A 22,499-nucleotide genomic window follows, 5' to 3' on the forward strand; every position below is an offset into this window, starting at 1 on the left:
CTCCATATGTGTGCCATGTCACATGCATGCACACACACATACACACAATAAATAAAGGTAATTAAAAAAAAACTTTTTTTTGCTTTGTTTTGAAGACAGTCTCTCTACACAGCCCTGGCTGCCCTGGAACTCACTATGTAGACCAACCAGGCTGGCCTCAAACTCACACAGATCTGCCTGTCTCTGCCTCCCATGAGAAAAACCTTTAAAAAGAAAATGGTATTCCATATCAGTGTCTCTCTAGGAGAATAAGTACATCCATCTGTCCCCCATCATTTACATAGAATTTCTCCAAATGCTCAGTTTCTCCTTTCATTAAATGAATAAAACTAGCGGAGCATGGTGGCTCACACTTTTAATCCCAGCACTAAGGAGGCTGAGGCAGGAGAATTGCTGGAAGTAGGTCAAGGCAAAGCAGAACCACATAGTGTATGCCAGCCAGCCAGTCCAGTATAATACCTTCCTTTAAAACAATAAATAATGACAAAACTCTAACACCTCCTAGATAAGCAGTTCCAGTGGATGTTTTCATAGCTTCTGGCTACACTACTACATTTGGGGGGGGGGTGTCACCAGTTCATACAGGGTCTTGGGTCAGCCAACTTGAATTTCTGTTTCTATTATTATATAAAACATAATCAAGGACTTGCAGGAGCACGGTGCCGTTGAGCCTCAGAAACTTTTGAAGCATGACAGAGCAGCTAACATAGACAGACTGTGCAATCAAAGAAGCCTTGATTCTTGGCTCACTCTTTGAGAAGACACTAGAACTATAAAAGAATAAGGGTGTGTGCCCAACTCTCCTCTCTCCTGTGGAATAACCTTTTTGTACACTGTGAATATGTATCACTCTGATTGGTTTAATAAAAAGCCGAATGGCCAATAACCAGGCAGGATTATGGGGCAGAGAAGAGGCTAAAAAGAAGAAAGGAGAAGCCAACCAGTTGCTGAATGAATCGGACACACAAAATGGGATAGAGGTAAAAGCCACGTGGTAGACTAATGAAAAAAAAAATGGGTTAATTAAAGTTATAAGGGCTACTTAGAAACAAGCATAAGCCGTCAGCTGAGCTTTCATAATTAATAATATGTCTCTGGGTCATTTTTTGTGAGCTGGCGGCCCAAAGTAAAATCCATCTACACATCTCCTTTGCTGGGATTCAGTCTGGTTTCAGCTTGCACAGGTCTTGTGCACACTGTCACAAGGGTTATGAGTTCATGTGAACAGCTGCCCTGCTGTGTCCAGATGTTTCCCTATAGTCTGTCATGCCTTCTGGCTCTTACTCTTCCCAACCTCTCTTCCACAGTGATCCCTTAGCCTGGGGCAGGTGCAGGGAGGTGTTACATACTTCCTTTAATGCTGAGCATTCTACAGTCTCTTTTTCTCTGGACTTTGGCCAGTTGTGGGTCTGTATTAATCACCATCTACTGCAAATGGAGGTTTCTCAGGTGAGAGTTGAAAGCTGCATTGTCTGATGTGTGTACCAGGAAAGGGGCACAGGAAAAGCAGCTCTGGGCCGGCTCTTTAAGTAGTTTTCTTTAGGCACGTCAGCATGTTGAAATGTGAGTTCAAGGACAGGCATTAACATGTACTTTAAAACAAACTACACTACTGTTCATAGTGTATAGAAGCACACATGTAATTCTAGAACTTGGGACATGGAGATATCAGGATTAAATATTAAGGTTATCCTTAGCTACATAGTAGGTCTGGGGCTGGCCGAGGCTACATGAGACACTGTCTCAAAAAACAAACAAAAATAACAACGATAAAGGACTGGGGTCGGGGAGAAGCTACTGTGTTACAGGGCAGATGCATTTTCCAGGTCTTTGTCTTCTGTTTTTGGTTTTCTTTCATTTTATATTGTTAGTCTAAGACAGTATCAAAATTCTTTTCTTTGATTATTACTTGCTTTTGTTTTTAAACTTTGTTTAGTCACTTTAAAAAGAAGAAGAAGAAGAAAATCTGGGGCTAGAAACACGGCTCAGTGGCTAAGAGCGGGTACTTCCCTTGCAGAAGCCTGAATTCGGTTCCCAGCACCCATGCCTGCCTGTAGCTTACACCACCTGTAACTCCAACTCCAGGGGGATCTGACACCTCCGGCCTCCACACATCCTGTACTCACGTGGACAACCCCCCACACAGACGCAGACAGACAGATATATACAATTAAATAAATAAATAAATAAATAAACCTGCTGGGTGGTGGTGGTGGCAGCGGCAGAGGCCTTTAATCCCAGCACTCAGAAGGCAGAGGCAGGCAGATCCCTGTGAGTTCAAGGCCAGCCTGGTCTACAGAATGAATTCCAGGACAGCCAGGGCTACACACAGAGAAACCTTGTCTCAAAAAAATAAAAAATAAAAATAAATAAAAATAAACAAACAAACAAACCTGCTTGTGGTACAATTTCCATGTTTCCTAATAAAAATTACAATAAAAAGTCTTTCACCGGATAATAGGAATTTAAGGACCTGATATTTTAAAGTCAAATCTCTCTACACTAGTCAACAAAGAAAGTCACTTCCTAAAGCTGAGTTTTACTTCTGATGAGACGAGTTAGGCATGAGTAATTCCACAAAGAGCGCTTACTACATGCGCTCTTAGAAATGTGAACGAGCTGGGTGTGATGGTGCACGCCTTTAATCCCAGTGCCTGGCAGAGGCAGGCAGAGCTCTCTGAGTTCGAGGCCAGCCTGGTCTACATAGTGAGTTCCAGGACAGTCAATGCTACATAGTAAGACATTGTCTCAAAAAAAAGGGGGGGGGGGGCGGGGGAGGCAGGTATTAAATTCTCATACACAACTTAAGTGAGTTCTGTTTTAACCTCAGTTGGAAAGAAGACACACGCTGTACAAACTGAATCAGTGAACTGCATCCTTGTGGTGGTTAGTCATACTGACGACTTGACTGGATGGTACCAGCTGGGTTAGTAAAGCACAACCCTGGGCATTTCCAGGGTGAGTGAACTGAGAGAAGAAGTCTTTCCTGCCCATGGGAGCACCACCCCACAGCCTGGGATGCCAGACAGAATAAAAGGTAAAGAGTGGAAAGCCCCATAGAGACAGGCTTTCCCTCTCTCTGCTTCCTGGATGCCATGACGGGAGCTGCTCACCTCTGCCGGGGTGGACTGAGACCAGCAGCCAGAAGAAATCTTTTCCTCTATAGGCTGCTTTCCTCGGATTTTCTGTCGTAACAGACAATCTGACTAACACAATGGAAGGGAGGCAGGAGGGAACTATTATGCTTTTAAAGCGTTATTCATTTTACATGTGTATGTGGGTGCCTGAATCTACGTACATATACCGCGGGGTCTGGCGCCCACAGAGGCCAGAGGGGTGTCAGATGCCCTGGAACTTCAGTTATTGGCAGTTGTGAGCTGCCACATGGGTGCTGAGAACTGAACAGTGTCCTCTGGGAGGAGGAGTGCTCTTAACTGCTGAGCCAGCGCTAGCCGGTATCATTATTTAAAAGGTGGGGGTGGGATGGGCAGTGGGGGTGGGGGTCCACCCTGTGAGATGGTTCCCTGGGCAAAAGCACTTCCCAAGCTAAACTGACGATCTGCGTTAGAATCCCAGGTCCCATGGCGGAAAGTGAGGACCAATTCCCAAAACTCATCTTCTGCTCTCCACATGCAGACGGTTGGGCATACCCACATTCACACACACACACACACACACACACTCTAAAAAAAAAACAAACAAAAAACGTAGGGCTGGGAAGATGACTCAGCAGGTAAAGGCACTTAACTACACAAGCCTGACAACTGAGTCCCATCCCTGGAACCCACATACGAGGTGAAAGGAGAAAACACCCTCTCCAAAGCGTCCTCTGACCTCCCCATGTGTGTGGGCAATCTTACTGGCACAGTCCTCCTTTAACATTCACCGCAAAAATCTGATGAGTATACTCTGCAACATGCAGGTGGCACTAGAAAGCGTGTGACCCTTCACAGAAACAACCGCAGGTCCAGTTCAGAAATAAAAGGGACCATAAAAAGAGGTGGGGCGCGGCACAGCTCACTATCAGCTCCTATCAAGTCAGGCGTGGCACACAATCAGGAAGGACTTCAGTGGCTCCAGACAGAAAGTGAAAGAGGCAAAAGTGAATTTCGAGCGCCTCTTACACAGGGGCGCACAAGAGCGCGCACACTACCGAACACGAGAGTGTGCCGGCTGAATCCAGGGTTTGAATTCAGGTTAACAGCCTACATGCTATTACACGAAGTGCCTACATGCCTTCCCCGTCCTCCAGACGTGTGAGAAACATCCAAGCAGCTAGCCCCCGCCACCAGCAGGTCGTGGACAGCGACAAAGATTTTCAATGGCTGCGTTGACGCTGGCGGAGAACTGCTGCCCAAAAGCCAAAGAGGAAAGATCCGGTTCTCTCTGTCTGTTTGGGAGACAGTGGAGCCTGTGCCGGTGGAGGTCTAGGACGCACTTGAATCTCGACCCTCCGGCTTCCACCTCCGCAGTGCCTGGGGTCACAGGCCTGTGCGGGGACGGACGGACACACACACACACACACACACACACACACACACACACTTTCTTTATTAAAACAAAAAACTCCCCATTCTTTTTACATAATTGGTATACTTCAAGCAGAAGTTACAGTTGCTCATAAATACAACCGTCCTTTTTTTAAAACGGACCTGAAAGAATGCTGGGGAGAACACAAAGTCACGGAGGCTGCCAAACCCTGCCTGAGATTTAAGCGGGAGACTCTCTTAAAGGTAACATCACAATGGCTACACAAACTGTAAAAGCGCCTGGAAATTGACCCTAAGAAGCACTCGCGGGAAGACATGAACGGTCATAAAAATGAATCGCTGTATAATATTGAAGTGACTCAAGGCTCAGGTTGACTAAATTTTATTCCTGTTCATGCTTAAAAGATGAACTGAGCCTACCCCTGCATCCGCTCGCTCCGGGACGTTTTAAATGAGACAGAGACGCCTGTGCGGCCCTGGGCAGCAGAGCCGCACCAGGACCCTCAGAAAGCTGCCGGGCACTTCACCACTGCCAACACGATGTGGAAGCGCCCCCACCAGAGATTTCAGACGGCCTTTTTCCATTGGCCACTCGCCCTGTGTAAAACTGACTTTTGTAACAAGAATAGTATGATATGCAGTAACCCTCGTGTGCTCTGAGACGCATTTTGCTTTCGTGGGGCTGAACATCCCACAGGGGGCCGTCCACACGCTAAGTGCTCTACCGCTGAGGTACAGCCCACTCAAATACTTGTTCTCTATAGAACAGAACAAGAAAGCAGATTTAAAACAAAAACAAAAAATAAGTCACTTTCCTAGTGGGCAGATCAGACTCGGCATCTTATTTGTTTCTCTTCATGGGTTTAATAACAACAGTTTTTAATAATACTTCCTCAGAATATTTCCCAAAGACCACCAAAACCATCAGGCCTGATGATTTGATACTATTTTACATCATTTGTTTCTCCTCCCTAAATCAAAACAAAACTTGTAATGTTCAAAGACTTAGGTTAAAAATACTACACGTGTCTAATACTTAAATCTTACTTGAAAAAATAATCGACTTTCCTGGAGTCAAGTCTTGGAAGATCTGAAAGCCATGCCTTGTTACTTTACCTAGTTGTGGATGCTGACATCTCTCATCGTCGTTTCCACACAACTTAGTCCCGCCTGGGTCACCCGCGGTCGTCTCAGAGGCGCTCGAACACAGTCTTCGCACCTTCAGTAATCTGGGGGAACTTCCTGGGCTCTTATCTCTGGCATCCAAAACCAGCTCTCCCGAAAGAGCAGGAGGCACGACTTTCTTTAAAAAATCCATCTTCGGGTAGGTGCTTCTTCTACATGACTAGACCCAGCAGCACAAAAGGAAAGGTACCGGGACCGGACCAACTTCCTTGATGGCTGCAGTTAAGGGCTATACTATCTGAGGCAAAGAGCAAAGAGGCGTCATGTGAGCCTAGGCGGTGCTGAAGCCCGGCAGGTCACCCAGCAGCAGCTGCTTGGAAGCTGATTTTTGAGGACATTACTGTGTGTGCTGATAACACACAGACCAAGCAGCTGCAATCTGTGAGACTACGGGCCATATACGCATGTCCGTCTGCAGTGGGTGTTACCTGAGATTCTCACGCCATAAAATGCTTAGCGTCCATCAGGTTTAACATTTAGACTCCGAGAGCCCTCACTGTGACAATGTAAAAATAAATTTACTTTGTTCTGGGGTGTACCCTTTCTTTCCAGTAAACTTAAGCTCTCGGGTGCGAGACAGTAACTTGGACTCCAAAGATAATTCTTATCATTTTGAAAATTCACTACCAGATCGCATAACTTAACACAGAACAGGAGGCTGAGCCAGCGAGAACTTTAGACTTTTAAATACACACAGCCACGCGCACGCAAGTCCCCTTTACAATGGATCATACCTCACAGCAGTGGAAACCCTGGAATACACATATCATCGAAAGGTAACTGACAAAACAGACCTGTCTAAAACATCATCTTAAAGAATTCGAGAAGTTATATTAAAATTGAATAAATGTAGTCACCGGCATCATAGCGTTGGCTTTCAAAACAACCGCACATTCTAGCCCATATGACAGTAAGAGCGCATGGAGTTAATCCCACTACGTCAATGCTACCTAGATATACATGAAAGACAAAGCCTGTAAAGCCCAAGTCAGAACCACCTACTTCTCTCCCTGCTTTTGCCTGCCTTCTGGTGGGGAACCAAGTGAGTGAGAGAGTTACGAACAAACAGAAGACAGAAGGTGGAAGCAGCCTGGGTAACTGTAACGTCATAGGACACGTATTTTAATAACTTCAAAAATCAGATTCACCCAGTGAAACACACGCATGCACGATCGCTTGCTTCCAGTACTCCACATGAGGATAAATAGGAATGTGACATTTCTAAAGAAGGAGCAGAGTCGTCCCTATAGCTATCCGGGGAAATGGCTGTAAAAGAAAAGCAAACTGACGTCTGATTTGAGTCAGTTTCCTGTCGCTAACTCCTTGACCACAGGACTTAAAGGGTCAATGACTCTATTTCATCCATCGAAAAATACTGCTCGAAGGTCCCTCATGGTTAATTTTAATTTACGATTAGGCCTGAAAGAATATTTAAGGGTAACGTAAATTCCATCTAGGAGGCTGGGAATGTAGTTCAGGTAATCAAGTGCTTGCTTGCCCCCTATGCATAAGGCTCTGAGTTCAACCCCCAGGACAATAAACCCACACGTGGTGGAATACGCCGATAATCCCCCCAACTCAGGAGGTGGAGGCAAAGTTCAAGATTATCCCCGGCTACATAGCGAATTCAGGGCCAACCTGGGACTCATGAGACCCCGTCACACAAGTGGGGGCGGGGCGAGGGAATTTCTGTCTAGGTGAAAACAGGGAAGGAAGACTTAAATATCTTTCCCTAAAGCAGTACTGTATCTACCAGAAAAACCCCTGACTTTTATAAACTGTTTCTGAGAAGCACATCCTCTCTCCAAGCTTCCTCTGACCCGAAAAGGAACAAAATTATCATCTCACTCACCCAATCACCACAAACAAGGGGAAAAAAATGTCATGACTATAAACCGTTAGGCTTCCCACCCTAAAAATTCCCACCGCCTGCAGGTGTTCTTTTCTTGTGCTCGCTTTGTGAATATGACCATGGTCTTCACACGGGGCGTCTACTGTTTGCCTTGGGCCCCTTTGCCGGTTCTTATCTGAGGAGCCCCATCACGCTCAGGCCAGACAGGAAGTTGTCCTAGTGTTTGTTCAAGACACACGGGACCCACCTGCTGGGTCACCATTAACCCCGCATTCACTTTCACATCTCAGAAAGGAAGGGGCTGAGGTGCAGACGGCCAAGCATTGGGAGCCACAGAAAATGCAGACCTCCAGGTTTCCTTCGTCCCTGGTGTTTGCCCGGCAGTTTCTATGATGGTTTGTGCAAGGCACAAGGACTCTGAGATGTGCCTCTGTCTCCAGCTAGTCTCCTATTTAAGAAGAGGAACCGGATCTCTCTGCAGGGTGGCACAGGGCTTTTTTGAATGGTTCTGCTTCCTCGGTCCAATCTGCTTCTTGCGCTGAACCCTAATAAACAGCCTGGAAGCTACACCAGCTACCCGAAAACCTACCCGGAGGAAGACACGGAGCAGAGGGGACAGCATGACATTCCAGTGACAAGACCATATCCACCACTACTGTCTCGGTCTGGAAAGAAAGGTCACAGAAACCCATTCGCTTGATGCGTCTGAGCATTTTGAGTAATTCTCATAACCCTGAATGTGTCATCTGTTTGTATCTTAAATGTTTTCCAGTAGGAGCTGGAGGGATGGCTCAGTGGTCAACAGCACTGGCTGCTCTTTCAGAGGGCCTGGGTTTGACTCCCAAACTACCACTTTGCAGCTTACAGTCACTTCTAACTCCAGTACTAGGGGATCTGATGCCCTCTTCTGGCCTGTATGAGCACCAAGCACACACACAGTATGGACATGCATGAAGGCAGGACACCTATACACATAATAAAAAAATACAATAAAATAATAATAATTTTGGGCGGTGGGGCACACACCTTTAATCCCAGCACTCGGGAGGCAGAGCCAGGCAGATCTCTATGAGTTCGAGGCCAGCCTGGGCTATAGAGTGAGTTCCAGGAAAGGCGCAAAGCTACACAGAGAAACCCTGTCTCGAGAAAAAAACAAAACAAACAAACAAAAAAAACTAATAATTTTAAAAACTGTATAAGCCTCCCAATTGTCCACATACCTAAAGTCTGATCACTAATTTGGTGGTTGAAAGTTAGAGACTAGTGGGAAGGAATCACATCATTGGGGAGTTGTTTTTGAAAGGAACTATGGGATCCTGCACACACACACACACACACCCCTTTGCTTCCTGGACACAGGTCTAAAACAATGAGACACCAATTCACAGACCAGAACTTCCAAAACCATGAGCCAAAATCAACCTCTTCATAAGTAAGTTAATCATGTCAGGTGTATCATTAATGTGATGGAACATGATTAACACAGAAACTGTAATCAAAGCTGGGAGCTGAAAAGCAGCATTTAAAACCCTTCCTAGACCTTAGTCATTCTTAACTTGTAGTATTTACTGTGATCTTACCGTAGGGCCACGCCAGACTAAGTTCTTGGTGGTGACATGGAGCATCTAATCGTGCATGACTCTCAAGCAGTTTGGAGAATTAGCATTTGGAGGTTAACTGCCCAGATTCAAATAAATGGCTTCTTCTCTGAAGAAAGAAACAAAACACAACATTTGCCTGTCAGGGATGTTGATACTAAGAATACTTTTGTGTTAATTCGAATCCACCCTCACTTGTAACAATCATTCACCCCGTGCTACTATCTCCTCCAATATGACACATTACTTATTTTTTCTTAAACTATGGAAACGGTGCAGCCAGTGTAAAATTATTGAGAATGATAGAAAGGCCTGCCTCCGTTATTCCCAAACGCAACAATTAGCTCACAGAATATCACCTCTCACTCACAGCTTCATACCCCACCCACCCTCCAGATTATTCTGCAGCAAAAAGGCAGACATCCAAGCAATTCACGTGTAGATAATTCAGTACACCCCACTCTAAAACAAAGGCAGCCCATTCGAGTACCTACGGTATACTAACACCAACTACCAAACGTTGCTCGAATTTCCAAGCGTCTTTCTACCCACCTGTTCTAATTGTTGAACAGAATCCAGACAGGTGGCAGGTGTATCACTCAGGTCTGCTTTAATCTATACTTTTCTCCCCCTTCTTTCCGAAGTAATGATTTCATAAACCAATCGCTGACCTCATACAGTAACAGGTTTAACACACTGTCGTTGTACTCGTCAAAATACACCATTGCCAAACAGCTCGTGTGCCTACCGGGCACCATACTTAATGGATCTAATTTAGGATGTGTATTTTTCAAAATCTTATTATAGTAACCGGCAAGACCTTTGGACAACGCACTACTGTGCATATCTGCAATTCTCTAAAAGTTGCTGAAAATGAAGCCAATGACCACAATGTCCTTTCACCATTTGTAAGAACTCAGGTGTGGTCACGGGCATTCCATGTTTCACTACCATTGAGGGTCATGGCACTTTTCAACAGTTATATGGGCCAATTCTCTCATTTTAAATCATACCTATTTTTTTTTCTTATTAGTGAAATTAATAACCAACCCAAAAGAAAAAAGGATTAACTCTGACATGCTGTTATTGGACTCTCAACTTGAAATTCCTTTAGTCAAGTTATAAAAATACAGCATTCCATTTACTAAGAAGCATGGTCAAAAAACCACAGCAAAGGCCACACACACACACACACACACACACACACACACACACACACACACACATTTTATATATATAATATATAACATATGAGGGTGGAGCTAGCCACTAGTTAACCATAGACGTCTGGAGGTCTGTACAGAGAGGAGACAGGAAGTTATAAGGCAGGGCAGAGAAAGGATCTTGGCCCTTTTTGGATGGGGGGAATGGAAGAAGTAGAAAGTCATTGGTGGCTACTCCCCTGTTTCTCTGATCTTTCAAGTTTTTACCCCGATATCTGACTCCTGATTTTTATTAATAAAGATTAATTAGATTAACACTTCAATATCACACTTTTTAATAATCAGAATCATTGAGACTTGCTGAAATGGTTTGCTTTCCATCAAGCATTTCTGAATGAGAGAGAGAGAGAGAGAGAGAGAGAGAGAGAGAGAGAGAGAGAGAGAGTATCCAGGCTGGGTGTGGTGGTGCACACCTTTAGTCTCAGCACCTGGGAGGCAGAGGCAGGCAAATGTCTTTAGTTCAAGGCCAGACTGGTCTACATAGTGAGTTCCAGGGCAGCCAGGGCTAGAAAGACCCTGTCCCCCAAAAAAAGAAATGAAAAAGAAAAAAAAAAGATAACCACACTTCTGCCATATTCTTGATATTTTCCTTGCCTTTGGATCATGGCATCTTTTCTCCCTCAAAGTACATAAAACCCGTATTACAAACTCTATCTGACTGGTACGGCCACACACCAAGATTTAAAGTGGGTTTGCCTTCTCTTTCAGGACAACTCACAAAACTGACGACTGTTAGGGTAAAAAGTTGGAGGACCGGGACAGCTGAGGGCCCAGCGAGATGGCGGAGTGGGAAAGGGCTTGCCCTGAGAGCCTGACGGCCTGAGCTGGATCTCTAGGGTGACGGGCAGCACCAACTCCACGGAGCTGTCCTGTGACCTCCACATGTGTGAGGCGGCACACGTGCCCATCACAGACACGCTCACAAATAACAAATTAAAACTGGGGGGAAGGGGGGAAAACAAACCCAACTTAGAGAGCCCTCGAGGACGGACTGTACCGTGGGGATGGGGCTCTCATCCCGCCTCCCTCCTGGCTGGTCTGCTCTTCCCACGCAGCAAGCTTCTCCAGCACCCACTCGCCATCACCAGCACTCAGGTCCAGCACTGTCCCCTGAAGCTTCCCTCCAGCACCTTCAGCAGACACGCCACCTTCCACCCTCAATTTCTCACTTTTGAACCAAGAGATAAAATGTGTGATTGCCCAGGAAAGTATTTGGTTAGTATTTCTCTGGTTTTCCTTGGTGGTTGTATTTTTTACCAGGACTGGGGGTGGGGGAGATGTCTGTATCTAAGGTTTTTTTGATTCTGATTTTTTTTGGGGGGGGTCAGCTTTTCTGCATGTCAATCAGCTTTTCCTCGTCTCCCTACATACCATTTAATGTGGGATTCACTGACATGAAGAACTTTTTTTTTTTTTCCGTAAGAAAAGTAATTTTTACTATTACTTTTATCATGTTGCTTTTGAGACAGTGAAGGTCAGGAAGGTTATGCTAACTGTCCATGCTCAAGCTGTACATGAGATCGGTGCCCTGGCTTTTTTAATTTTAAAAGGTCAAATAGAGGAGGCCAGTTGGTATTTGACAGACCTAAAGTGAATTCTGTACACAGCCAAGGGACAGAAGGCTTGAGAGGCGTGATTTTCACCTACAGTGTGTGTGTGGGGGGGGGGGGGGGGACACGTCTTAGATCTGCAGTAAATAAAGACCACAGTGGCCCAAATACAGTCCCCGAGGCCCAGGTGTGCTGCACTTAAATCCAGGAACTAGAGTGGACCTCTGGGCGAGACTCTAAATCTCCTTTTCTTTTCCAAAACAATTTCTGAAATAATTACAGCACGAATGCCAGAGATTTAATGATCTTCATTTTCGTAAGGCATTTGAGGTATGTCTCCATGATACACATTCATGTAGGAAACCATAAGCTAAAGTAATTAGAGCAAAAAATGAACAGAGAATAAAGTTGAGGGCTGATCATTAGCATACCCTCAGTATTTGTGTGCATGGAGTATGTCAATAATGTTCATTAGCATACCCTCAGTATTTGTGTGCATGGAGTATGTCAAAATGTTCATTAGCATACTCGCAGTATTTGTGTGCATGGAATATGTCAAAATGTTCATTAGCATACTCGCAGTATATGTGTGCTTGGAGTATGTCAAAATGTTCATTAGCATACTCACAGTATTTGTGTGCTTGGAGTATGTCAAAATGTGGAGCGGGAAACAGGGGTCTTCAGCACATGGTAGATCTGGGCTCAAGTTAAGGGACAACCTGATTATTTACTGTTAATGAAAAGTCTGCCTCATGAAGGATTTAGAATCCCTGCTGACAGGGATACTGGCTGGAGAGATGGCTCAGCCATGAAGAGCAAGTGTTGCTCTTATGGAAGACCAGGGTTCAATTCCCAGCACCCACGAGGAGACTCACAACCATCCACAGCTCCAGTTCTTGGAGACCCAAAGCCTTCTTCTGGCCTCCAAAGGCACCAGGCACACATGTGATGCGGAGACATACATGTGAGCAAAACACTGATACGTACATATAAAAATAACATGAATAAATCCTTTAAGAAATATTGTAGAAAAATAGCCGGGCGGTGGTGGCGCACGCCTTTAATCCCAGCACTCGGGAGGCAGAGCCAGGCGGATCTCTGTGAGTTTGAGGCCTGCCTGGGCTACCAAGTGAGTTCCAGGAAAGGCGCAAAGCTACACAGAGAAACCCTGTCTTGAAAAACCAAAAAAAAAAAAAAAAAGAAATATTGTAGAAATCACTAGCATTCCTATACAATGTTATGGAAAGGATTACCCCATCAGGTTAAAAAAAAAGGATTAGGGTAAATTACTTGGATGATTCCAACTTGAAAATCTAAATTTCACTTCAAATGTATTTTATATTGTTCTTGAATATCAACCATGTGGTAATCTAGAACTGTATTATGCTTCAACCAAAGACAGAAATGCATGGCAAGACATCAGATCTGGCATACCATTAAAGTTATTCTGTAGCCCTGCAAGGTCTCATAAAATGATGGTAACCAAACAGAACAAAACGAGGGGGCAGGAGAGATGACTGGGAGGTTAATGTCACTTACTACTCTTCCAGGGACCTGGGTTCAATTCCCAGCACTGGCAGCTGTAACTCCAGCCCTAAGGGCTCTGTCGCCTTCTTCTGGCCTCCACAGGCACATGACAGACACACATACCCATAATTAAAAATAAAAACAAATCCCTTTTCAAAGTGATATAAGCCCTCCCCACAGAGTTTGAGAGTAAGGAGGCATCAACGCTCACATCCAGTTACAACCGTCACAGTTCTTACCTGTGACATCCAAACCATTTACGGAAACCACGAACAGCAGCAAGCTATTTGATCCAATGACTGCATAAACTATAAAGTACCCACTCACAAATAATTAAGGGGGCAATAAGCACATCCTGTGAGTCGGACTGGTAAGAAATTATAAAGATGAAAATTTTATGGCAGCTTTGACACCCATTTAATTGCCAAAGAAAAATAATGATTCCATAAAACTATTGCTGATTGTATCACAATTCAAACTTCTGGTCAGTCTTGGTCTAATTATTTAGAAATGCTATGGTTTTCATAACTTTTTACAAAGGTTATCTCCTTCTATTTTTATGAGCATTAATGTTTTGCCTGTTACGTATGTCCGTGTGAGGGTGCCGGGTCCCCTGGAACTGGAGTTACAGATAGCTGTGAGCTGCCATGTGGGTGCTGGGAATTGAACCCGGGTGCTCTGGAAAAGCAATCAGTGCTCTTAACCACTGAGCCATCTCTCCAGCCCCAGTTTTTATAACTTCTTTAAAGTGGGTTTATATTTAAACCTCTGAATTGCTTTATCACCTCCCATCAGGTTACATTTATTGGTGTGTGTGTGCGCGTGCATGCGTGCGTGTGTTACATTTATTGGTGTGTGTGTGTGCGTGCGTGCATGCGTGCGTGCGTGCGTGCGTGCGTGCGTGCGTGTGTGTGTGTGTGTGTGTGTGTGTATGTGTGTACGTATGCGGGGGGGGGGGGGCAACTTGCAAAGTAGGTCCCCTCCTTCCACCATGGGGGTGCTTGAGATGCAATGCAGGTTGTCAGTCTGGCAGTGAGTACCTGGACCCACTGAGCTCTCTTGCTGGCCCCAAAATTCTAATTTGAAAGAATATGGGAACAAACCGTACTGGATATAATCTCAGATTATATCACACAACCTGCTAAAGATGCTGTATAATGATCTGAGCTGGCAGAACCAGGCACAGCACCCCACCCCCGCCCCTCCAAAAAAAAAAAAAAAAAAAAAAAAACACTCTAAATCTCCTGCTGACAAAGCAACGTTCTCAGCAGGTAAATTTGTCAACATTCTGTTGATTTTGCATTTTTTAGCCAGAACAGCGGTGTCATAGTACTTGATCTAAGCAAAGCAATCAGCAGATTTTCCATTCACAATGTTAGGGAGTTTTCTAGAAATGTTTCATTATTTAACCAAATGAAAACACAACAGTGTACACATTTTCTTAAGTACTGATGTGTGAATATATATTTTTGGTACAATTTTCCTACCATATTTATATGTTGGCACAGGGAAAAATGGCATGAGATCAAAATATATCAATAAAAATATTCTCTGTGTTCCCATCTAGACTTAAAATCCAAGAGAAAACCTTGGGGGTAAATGCAGAAGAATCCTAGTAGACATCAATGCAGAATGTATCTCCAACTCATAAATGTCCTTCTACCTAAACTTCTAAAAATCTATGACTACAACTGTACTCCACATAAACTGACAGAAACCACACATTTGATAAATGTTTAGAAACTAGAACCATCTGTGGAGAATGTGGTGGTGAAAAAATAAAATCCCCCCCTAGAGCAGTAGTTCTCAACCTTCCTAATGCTGCGACCCTTTCAATACAGCTCCTCATGCTGTGGAGACCCCCAACCATAAAATTATTTTCACTGCTACTTCGTAACTGTAATTTTGCTACTGTTATAATTGCAATGTAAATATGCAGGATTTCTGATATGTGACCTCTGTGAATGGGTTGATACCCAGCGGTCATGACCCATAGGTCAAGAACCACTGTACTAGAGCGTACCACTTATATTCTAATGAGCATTCATACCTTCTAAACTTAGCACTGCTTCAGTACGTATGAGACAAATGCAGGGAGCCAAGTTTGGGTTCCACATCCTATGGCTCACAATCACCTGTAACTACAGCTCTAGGACCTATCACCTCTGACCTCCTCAGGCACTGCATTTATGTGTATATAGCCTCACTGATAACACACACACACACACACACACACACACACACACACACATATAAATGAAAATAATAAAAAACATAAGTGAAATAATTAAAATACACAGTAACCTAACTTTATGGAGTTGAGAACATTTATAATACAACCACCAATTATAAAGTAAAATTCCATCTTTTAGGGAATGGGGATATGGCTTCCTGGGTAAGAGCACTTTCTGTACAAGCAAGAGGATATGAGTTCACATCCACAGTACCACAGAATAGTCTTGCATGGCCACCCGTGCCCATAACCCCTGAATTTGGGGGTTGGAAACAGATGGGCCCTGGGAGCTCACCTACCAGCCGGTCCAGCTGAAATGATGAGTTCCATGTTTAGTGAAAGACCTTGTCTCAGGAAATGAGGTGGAGAGTCAGAGAGGGACCCGACACCCTCCCTTCTGCATGCTGGTGCTGGGAGCACACACCGGCACACACATGCGCGCACACATCCCTGGCAATTCTAAAAAACCCTCTGTACACTTACTTCTGATAACCACCACGTACCTTAGTTCCCTAAATTATGCTGTTCATACTACAGAGCAGCAGCCTCCAAATTTCAATAGACCATTTCTTCTCTTCCATCCACAATGCTCATGAACTCCTAGCCGGTCCCATTATAATGCAGTAATCTTGCCCTTCCCAGAATAAGCTAATCCTAACCCCTTCAGCTTCCCAGGAAGCCTAACTTTCTGGTTTCATTAATTATTCTCCAAGAAGCTTCACTTATGTCCCAAACCTACAGTTAAAGTCTCCACAGAAGTTACCCAAGGAGAGGTTCGGGGACACATTCAAGAGAAACACAACAAAGCCCTACCTTTCCAACAAAAACCATCCTTTTTTCTTTCTTAACTTTTTAAATGTTATTTATTTTGTGTGCTTGCATGCATATTGTGGCACTCATGTGGAGGTCAAAGGACAACCTGCAGGAACTGGCTCTCTCCTTCCTCCACGTGGGCTGATACAGCCCACCGAGGTCCTCGGGCTTGGCAGCACGTGCCTTTTCCTGCTGAACAATGTAGCCAGCCCAAAACTATCAATTAATTAGCCAAACTGTTTTGGTTCTTGCTTGTCACAAAAAGGGGACATGTGATCCACTGAGGTGTGGGGACGGGTATCCTTCTATTTAAAAATGTAATGATTGAAACATTTTTGGGGGGGGGGTCATTAAGGACCCTGATTAATGTGTACATTTATTGTATCTATAGTTTTAAAAATTAAACAATGGAACATGGTTTATCTAATTATGTCCCTGCGGTTCAATAAGATAAAACACCACAGAAAACTCATGCAAACTTTCAGAAGCATAATTTATATGCTTTTATACAAATAATTTGCAATGTGAGTTTTTAACATCTATGTGAGTTCAGGTGTGTGTGTACATACATGTATGTCCATGCCTATAAGTGCTTGTGTTTTGTGAAGTCCAGAGGACAACCTCAGGCCACATCCTCAGAAATGTTATCCATCTCTTGTGATACAGTCTCTCACTGGCCTAGAGCTCATCCATTCAGCCCCAGGGGGCTACCTGTCTCTGCTTCCCCAGCACTGGGACCACAAGCTACCACACCCAGCTTTGTCACGACTGCTCTGGGGCTCGAACTGAGGACCTCATACTTGCACGATAAGCACTTTCCCAACTGAGTGATCTCAGCCATAAGAGCGCTTCTGGGCTAATCCAACTTTGAAATTAAAAGGAGAGAGCTAAGCATCTCAAGGTCATGAAGCAGGCACTGGCCACCGCTTAATAAATCTCCCTTCTTCTTTCTGTTTATTGCTTCCAACAAGCCGAGCGAAGTCTGACATCTATAAAAGAGACCAGAAAAGCGCAAATGCCCACTGAAGATTTAGATGACCTACTTCTCCCAAATTTATTGCACCAAATCAACGTCTCTAAATTCAAAGAAGAAGGACAGTTGTCACCTTCAGTCTCCCCACTTGTATCAAAAGGCTTTAAAAAGTCTATCATCCTTCATCCGGTGATGACATTTCTCAGAGCAAATTCTAGAAAGATAATCAGAAATTCACACACAAATTCATTTTAAGGGATGATCACAAAAAGGAACCCTTGCTGGGTCCAGGGGCACACACTTTTAATCTCAGCACTCAGGAGACAGGGGCAGGCTGGTCTACATAGCAAGGTCAACAGGGACTACATAATGAGACCCTGTCTCAACAATGAGCACCCTTAAACACTGCTGGCAAAAATGTGAAGGAGTCCAGCTACTATGGAAATTGGCAACGAGTTTCTTCAAAAGTTAAAAGCAACCAACTATGTGACCCAGCTACATTAAGTTTACCTGAAAGACGAGTCATCTACCTCATAGGCATGGCACTAAGGTCTGCCCAGCAATGCTCACAACAGCTAAGGTACAAAACCAACATAGGTGTCCATCCATAGGAGAATGCAGCAAGAACAGGGGGTGCATACACCATGGCCAGTATTTTTCATCCATACAGAGGAATGGTTGATAGACAGAGTGATTCATCTCCCAACCCTCATCAGAGATGCTTCTCTCTACAGCAGAGGGTGATTAATGCAGAGACTCACAACTGGGCAGAGAATAAGAGACTACGGAGTTAGTCTACTAAACAGTTACATCTACATCATAACCCCTCTTCCCAAGGCTCGGGATCATTGTGGGAGAAGGGAGTGGAAAGACTTAAGACCCTAAGAGAGTAGATATATGCAGGAAAACAGCATGTGTACACATGAACTCACAGCAGCTGTGACTGTGTATGGAAAATGGTCCCCTAAAGGAGTGGCACTATTAAGAGGTGTGTCCTTGAAGTAGGTGTGGCCTTGTTGAAGTAGGTGTGGCCTTGTTGGAGGAAGTGTGTCGCTATGGGGGCAGGTTTTGAGGTCTCTTTTGCTCAAGCTTTGCCGAGTGTAACACTCAGCTTACTTCCTGTTGCCTACATATCAACATGCTCCTTCTCCAACTCCTTCTCCAGCACCATGTCTGCCTGCACACTGCCATGCTCCCCACCATGATGATAATGGACTGAATCTCTGAACTGTAAGCTGCCACCTCAATTAAATGTTTTCCTTATAAGAGTTGTGGTGGTCATGGTGTCTCTTCACTGCAACAGAAACCTTAACTAAGACAGACAGCATACATAAGACCAAGCCAGCCTAAATCCCAGCATGGACAGTGGAAGGGCATGAAGTCTGAGGAGATACTGGCAACTGAAGGCTGCTGAGGAAGGAGATCAGTTTTCTTCACGGATTCTAAGCTGAGGGGCTCCTCGTGCTCCAGTACATGGTCCTACACCGAGGCACACTAAGGAAACTCAGTGGGTGCAGAGCACATGCAGTTGGAAGGAGAAATGGAGGGGGGAGAAGAAGGGGAGAAATCCGAGGCTAGGGGAAGGAAAAGATCTAATCAAAACACATTACATGCATGTAAGAAATTCTGACACAATAAAAAAGAATGACATGTTTACAGGAAAATGGACGGACAGAGCTAGAGGTAATCACACCAAGTGATGAAGTCCTTCTCAGACAGACAACGGCTGCATGTTTCCTCTCATTTGTGGTTCCCAGGTTTCATGTAGACACATAAAATTATATATGTACAGATGGCATGAAAGTGGAAACAAAACTGTCCAGGGGACCAGGGGAACTAACAGGAGGGGCGGGGAGGAGAGAGGGGCAGAGGGAAATACGTGTCAAGTACACTCCATAATTGAAAACTGCCTTATATGATCCAGTGTAAAAAAGAAATTCTTAGGGTATTCAATTTACTGTTCTTCCTAGGGATAATAAAATGCTGTGGTGGTCCAAGCACAAAACAAAGGACCAGCTGGAAGGGAAAAACAGATATATTCACAAGACGAAACACATGCAGCTAAATAAATAAAGCCAAACACACTCTGGACTAACACCGCAACTCATTATGTGTTTTTAAGCACAAAGAGAAAAAACAATAATAATATTTATAGTAACTTCCCAGTTCCTGAAGATAAAACTACAATTAAAAGCAATGAGTAGACCCTGAAGGAATGACTCCATCTTTATGATTGACTACATTCATTTACTCATCCATAAATAAGAATGATAAAATCTCTCGGGGCTACTGTGAGAATTAAAAATGAAAAGTACTTAAACAGTGCTTGATATATGGTAAGCGATCTCAGTTTGTTTAATGTATCACAGATGCTATCCACAACAAAAACTTTCAAGAATTCCCCAATAAAGTAATAAATGAAAATCTGTCAAGATTCTAACACCGAAGAGGCTAGGGAGATGGCTCAGTGGTTAAAAAGAAGTTGTTGCTCTTGCAGGGGACTGGAGTTTGGTTCCCATCACATGACAGCTCACAACCATCTGTGACTCCAGCTCAGGTGATCTGATGCCCTCTTCTGGCCCCTGTGGGCCATAGATGAAGGCAAAACACTTAAAAAAGACAAATCAGGAAATACTTTTAGAGGTTTTTATCTCATGAGCATGAGTGTTTTGCCTGCGTGTGTGTATGTATACCGCACATGGCTGGTGCCCACAGAGGTCAGAAGAGGGAGTCATGACCCTCGAACTGGAGTTACAGAAGGTTGTGAGCCGCCATGTGGTTGCTGGAAATCAAACCCAAGTCCTCTGAAAACCAGTGGTCTGAACTGCCGAGCCATTTCTCCAGCCCCAAGATAAAATTTTTAAACACCTACAGTTTAATAGTAATATGTAATAGTTTCACAGTACTATCCGGGTTAACTCTGTTTAAGTTTCTTACACATTAAACAGAATGCCCTGCTTCAGTTTCTATTGGGTACTGAACAATATTATCTGCGCTTGCTCCCCTCTCTACTGTTAAGCTGTACGCTCCATTCTTCATGGCTGCACGTAATATTGCTGTTTCTTGATTGGCAGTTTGTGTGCACCGTTTTAATTTTCCTCCTCAAAAATGAGTCTTGAAACAGAAATGCTATCTCCAATGGAATGAGATGTCCTTGGCTCTCCTCCCAGACTAACCTGTCTGTGATGCAGGCACACACTGGCAGCTGAAAAGTGCCGATTTCACTCCCTTTTTTTTCCACTGTGTGCTATAAAGGCCTCAGCTGGTGCTTTATACGTGAGTCTTATTTTTTGGTACAAGTGCTTGTTGAGAATTTCTTGGTTCTGTTTATTCCATTTCAAAGATCTCATTCTCCCCCGGCCAGACTGCTCTGTGGTAACAACGGCTCTTGCTGCTAAGCCTGATGACGTGAGTTCAAGTCGCTGGACCCACGTGGTAGAAGGAGAGACCGGACTCCCACAAGTTGTCCTCCGAATCTCCATGTCCAGGTGCGCGCATGTGCACGCACGCACGCACGCACGCACGCATGCGCGCGCGCACACACACGTGTGCACACGTATGCATGTAGCACAAGGCAATGCAATGAAGATTAATATCTCTGTTTTCCTTCAGATCACTACAGTAGCCCCCTCCTCACTTAAATGTTAGTGTTCCCATGTTTCTATAAATTCTCCTAAAAGATTAAGATTCTACTTTATCAGCTAAAACCGGGAGTCCTTGTCTGTTAGGAATCCACAACGACATTTTTGTTTTGTTTTGTTTTGTTTTGTAGCAGGGTTTCTCTGTCACACTGAAATATTTATGGATGGAGTGTTATGACTGAGGCCATACATCAAAATAATCAGGGGCTACAGAAAAGCATGGTGCAGAGACCCCAAGACCGTGGTAAGAGCTTGAGCAAAGGAATGGGCACACCAACATCCATTCTCCATTTCCTCTCGCCATCTAATTGTTTTTAGCTACATTGTTTTGTTTTGTTTTTTAATCTTTAAAAGTAGATGTGATGATTTAAATAACGTCCATAAAAACACTTCCACTAAGATCTTCGAAGGCAGATAATTCGATGATCATAAAAGAACGAGTCCAAAACTATTTAAGGCAAAGTCACAACTGAAGTAAACAACTAGAGTTCTTAGAATCTCAACTGTACTTGTCAGTAGCTCCCACAGATAAGAACATACTCCAAGGTCTTTTTCCAAACCATGCCTTCGGCATGCCATGCTGGCTCTCCAAGACAACCTCAGTATTTATATCGTGCACTGCGGGAGCACAATCATGCCTCTGTATGTGCCCACGTGAACATTTGATAAGTCACTTTATTATGTAGCAGTATTAAATAGTCCAAATTCTCTTGGTGCCTAAATCACATCTTGGTATCAAGTTAGGCACATCATAAACAACGCTTGCAGATTCACAGTTTGCAACAACAGATTTCGTTTGTATCCAGAGGCATATGAACTAGGCCAGCATTTATAAAAGAGGGCAGGAGGAGTCAGCGCATATCCTTCACGAGGATACACTGTGACGAAATATCACCTGACTTGCATATAGAAAGCATTTGACCTTGGAGTCAAGTGACGATGGTGAGGAACTAGGTACCCTTTCTAAGGACAAAGGGAACAGGAGCTGCACCCTGTGTGTGTGTGTGGGGGGGGGGAGGACAGGAACCGGGGAAGTTTCTCAATTTTAATATATCAAAAGTTTATTCACAGTATGTTTTCTTTGACAACCTAGTATACATATGTACAGGAGGAGGTATCTGGAGCACCCTGCAGGATACTGTAATCATCTCTGAATTGTTTAGGGGAAAAATGATACTTCCATCATTCTCCACGAAAACAATTTCCTTAAACTGGCAAGAAGCAGGGGCTAAGTCTCCTCCCATTTACTGAGCCAAGGACAGGTTACAGTGGGTGGGATTCAAGGAGCTGGGTGTTTAGACACTGTCCAGAGAGAATGACCTCTAAGGTTTCTTCCCACTATAAAACCCTGTAGTTCTGAGAAGTGGCTGGGGCCTGAGCTCCACTAAAGGGTGCACACACCAGTTCACTTCCC

The 22,499-nt window shown here is 44.2% G+C and overlaps 1 protein-coding gene across 6 annotated transcripts in view; it reads right to left on the reverse strand.

Moving 5' to 3' along the window:
• Nucleotides 1–22,499, reverse strand: part of Fryl (FRY like transcription coactivator) — a 246,331-nt gene that overhangs the window by 170,906 nt on the left and 52,926 nt on the right. For all 6 annotated transcript variants that reach the window (XM_059275978.1, XM_059275977.1, XM_059275976.1 and 3 more), the window contains exon 3: nt 9,108–9,234. The gene's annotated coding sequence lies outside the window, so the exon portion shown is untranslated. The remainder of the gene's footprint in view (nt 1–9,107; nt 9,235–22,499) is intronic.

Source organism: Peromyscus eremicus, chromosome 10, assembly GCF_949786415.1.
Source record: "Peromyscus eremicus chromosome 10, PerEre_H2_v1, whole genome shotgun sequence".
NCBI classification, from domain to species: domain Eukaryota; kingdom Metazoa; phylum Chordata; class Mammalia; order Rodentia; family Cricetidae; genus Peromyscus; species Peromyscus eremicus.